Raw genomic sequence first — 4,337 nt, forward strand, 5'->3', positions numbered from 1 at the left:
TCAAGTCCTTTATTCACTTCACCAGGATCCAAGGGTTGTCAGGCTCGTCAAATCTAATCAATACATTTTGTCGACCATGCTCGAGCCTAGGTTTAAGGCATATATTGTGTCTTTCTTCCCAATGGACACATATCTGAAGAGATGCAAAGAGCTGTTGGTAAGGAAATTGTCAGTTCAAGCGGAACGTGATGCAGCGATGGCTCCTCCTTCAGTTTCTCCTGCAAGTGCGGCTGCCAGGAAAAAAAGACCAACTGGTGATGCAGATGGGTCAACACAACCAAGTTTTGACATCAGGTTGGGTCTAAAAGAATTGGCTACAATTAATGAGACCTCTACCATGACTTCATCGGATATGGTCACCATTCAAAGAATGGTTGAGAACTATTTTAATCATAGCATCCAAGTAGGCATGTCAGGCAGTCCGTTTGACTACTGGCTGGAAAAAAAGGCAATTTGGAGGCCCTTGCACAAACTGGCTTTGCTTTACTTGAGCTGCCCACCCTCTAGTGTGTACTAAGAAAGAGTTTTCAGCACAGCCAGGAATGTTGTCAGTGATCGGGGTAGGAGACTTCTTCCTCAAAATGTGGAAAAGATGATGTTCATCAAAATGAACTGCAAATTCCACGAGGAAGACCTTTTCCACCAATTACATCCCAAAATTACAGAGGCACCTGAGGCTGTAATGGTGGATTCCAGCAGGGACAAATTAATATTGTGTGAAGATGATGTACACACTGATGAGGGAGAGGAATTGGATGATGATGGCGACAACAACATGTCTCTGTAAAGCCAGTTTGTGCACAGAGAGATCATTGCCAGCAATGTAAGCTGGCTTTTGGTAGCTTGTTTTGTGGGGGCCCAAACAAACCAATCGCTTCAGCCACAATTGGCATTCCCTGTTGCTGAAGTGATTGGTTTGTTAAACTGTTCGTGTCCTGTTTAATATATACAACATAAGGGTGGGTGGAAGGGCACAAGGACAATTCTGTCTCGTACCTCCTTTCTTTGCATTATGTGCTGTTTGGGGGATTGCTACCTCATTTATAATTTTATAGTTTATTATACTGCCATCCTGTCTGCCACTGCAGTGCCATTCTCTTTCATAGATGTGCCATGTTGGTAATTTAACTGCCTCAGCTGCTGAAGTCTTCGACATGCAGTTGCTGAATGCTAAAAATTTCCATACATTTTTATGACCACAGACAACTTTTCCCATTATGCCCCTTTTATTTTTTTTTAAAAATTCTAAACTACCAAGTTGATTGGGTGGGCAAAACATGGTAGATTTTCATATTTACCCAGTTTTTTTCATTGCTCCCAACCCCAACCAGTTGCTCCAGGACCCTGGTGAATTGATAGGCTGTTATAAACAATGGTTCAGGTCAATAAATGCCTACCTCATCTGTATGTAGGTGACTCTAAGTGGAATAACTGGAAAATGTAGATGGTGAGTGTCATGAGAGAGACCAGAAATATCAGCAGCAGCACAGAGCATCTTCCTGCCAGGATGTGTGCAATAAAGTTCAATTACGTTTAATACAAAAATTAGTTGTTATATTGGTCACATTACATACATATTTACATGTTACATACAGTGCATAAAGTAGGCTGAGGTAACCTGAGGCACGCCACCTGTTGTTGATAAATAACTTCCAGTAGGCCCATCAAAAATCACAGATCCTGGGAGTTCTAGTCCAGCCGTAGAGCTACAGGCTGCTTTCCTCTGATGTAAACAGCAAGTCTTGGTCCCATTATCCATAACAACCTCCCTAAGCATAAAGTAAACATCTGTTTTTACAGTGTATCTAGCAGCACCTCCACAAGCAAAAGAACACTGCATTTCTAGTAGATGTATAAAAAATGTCCTCCAGATAAGATGTTCTTCTGATCCTAAATTAATCTTCCCTCATAATTTTTTTTGTTTTTTGATTCAAACAAGAATTTATTTACTGTTAAAAAGACTTGCGGTAGCATAAGTCACACACATGTGCACAATAGCGCAGTATTTAAACACCACTACATTTTTTAAAAAAATTAGAAACTAGAAGAGTAGAAAAAAAAAAAAAACCACAAAACAGAAGATATTGACAATTGCTGTGTCCTCTTGAACCTCCCCATAATTTCCCATGTGTCCATCCACCACCTTATTCAGTGGCAGCAGCCTGCACAATGTCCTGAATGTGGATGGAAAGTGTCTCCAAACTTTGTCTTGCGGCTTAGAATCTCATACATGCAATCATCACTGCAGCACCCCGATACACTGGCAGAGTTCTCGTCTATCTCAAACTGTAAAGTGTCTCTAAAGAATTGGTAAGCACCGTGATTGTGTTTGAACACTGTAAGGATTACTTTCTTCATCTGTGCGCTATTTGCCATCAATTGTAAGATTTGTATTGGGAATTTCTCCAATCCTTTCCTGCAGACACGGATCTCCAACTGCACCTCATAACAATAAAGGACCTCATTCCCACACTCCACGTCAAAACTGAAGTGCGCAAAAGCAACAGGTGCAGAAAGCTTATCTCTGGTAATAAGGTACAAGGAACGTTCATCTGTCAGCTCTTCACACTTTCCCTGCTCCATCCCCACTCACTCTGTTCATATAGCAGCTGCATACTTATCTTTGTGAGTTCAAATACCAAGTCTAATGTCTTCTGGTCCAAATCTTTTCTCTGCAGCACTCTATAGACAGATTCAACCCATTTCTGTTAAACTTCTTAAAGACTGGAAAGGCTCCTAAAGGGTCACCCAGCTGATTGGCCGCTTGCAGCTTGGCACACACAGCTTGGCACACACAATTTTGCCTTTTTTATTTTGCCCATACAGACTTCCTCCCCATGACATAGCTGATGATAAAATACTCTGAAACCCGGTTCAGTGCTGGAGGGGGAGAAAAAGCTCATCAATTTTATTAAGAAAAAAAACATTAAAATAAATAAATTAAAAACGAATCAATATGTCGGTCCTTTCCTTGTCTTCAGTCCATAACCATATTCCAACTCCTTTGGACCTCTGACCTAGTTCTTGATTAATGAAAACATTATTGGTTTTTAAACTTTCTCTGGGGTCATATAGTTTATTAAACTGCCATCCAGTCTACCACTGCAATGCCACTCTGTGCCATGTTACTGCCACCCACTGCTATCCCTTAGCTTAGTCAGCCAGCTAGCTTGATGCAACCTTTTGGCCTAAACTGGATGAAATTAATATTGTGAGCTGTGACTGGAAATAACTGGAAATAAAAGTTATTTAGGATAATAATTCTTTAGGAACAAAAACAGGCCCACATTATGGGGGTCGGCGCATATCCCTAATATATTTATGTATAAATATATATATATATATATATATATATACATACTTCTGTTAGTTCCTCAATTTTTAGTTACAGTAATTAAATAGATATTATACTTGGATGAGACTCATCGCTGTGCAACATATTATATTTCTAAGGCCATATTATGTGACTTTCTTGAAGAACAGAAATTGAAAGAAGTTATATATTTATACTTTTATACTCAAATCTAATTGCCTTAGTTTACATCTGTCTTTATTTTAATAAGTAAAAACATATAACATGTATTGTACCAACAGGTGCAGCAGATAAGACAGCATAAAAATGGAAAATATATACACACAATTAACTGTAATAGAGGGAGTTGATCAGACTCTCAATAAAACAGAATGTATAGAAGTCAATCTCAGAGAGACCACAATGTTCCTGTTACCAATAACTATTCAAAATAATGGTCATTTGTATCCAAATGTATTACTGGTAGGTGGAGTCTCTCAATTGAAACAAGATAATACCGGGGATTGTTTCCACCAAGGAGTCTGATATTAATTCCTAGTGTTTTTAGGAAGTGATAACCACGTCCATTGAATTTATATGATATGAAGATTATTTAGATTATTTGAATAGTGAATAAATAATGGACTCAGTCAGTGCTTATTCATGAAGAACCTTGTGCAAATGAACATGTTAGAAGCATGCATACCAGTCAATAGGATTTCTCCAGCAATAACTGGTAATTAGCACTCGGTGCTGTATTCTAGAAGTAGCCCAAGGCCGCTGTAGTGGGAGCATTTGTGCTATATCCCTATCTAAGCATTAGAGTGCAGCAGTTCACTTGTTTTTTGGTTTCTCGTTAGGTTGACAATTATCTTTCTTATTTACTGCTGCACTTATATTTGATCTTCCTTCTTTTAATTAGCACTGGCTATAAATTCTGTTATTTCCAAAGGTGTTTTAAAGCATTAAAAATACTAGTAACATTTAAAAATATATTGATTTTTTTTTCCAGACTGTGGTCTATTTAAATCTAAAATGACAAATG

The 4,337-nt window shown here is 38.5% G+C and overlaps 1 pseudogene; it reads right to left on the reverse strand.

The window, feature by feature from the left end:
- Positions 1-2,148: 2,148 nt before the first annotated feature.
- LOC148511605 (N-alpha-acetyltransferase 40 pseudogene) lies at positions 2,149-2,869 on the reverse strand (annotated as a pseudogene).
- Between the last annotated feature and the right edge of the window lie 1,468 nt (positions 2,870-4,337).

The sequence above is a fragment of the Taudactylus pleione genome, unplaced genomic scaffold, assembly GCF_031769625.1.
Source record: "Taudactylus pleione unplaced genomic scaffold, aTauple2 ptg000302l, whole genome shotgun sequence".
Lineage (NCBI taxonomy): Eukaryota > Metazoa > Chordata > Amphibia > Anura > Myobatrachidae > Taudactylus > Taudactylus pleione.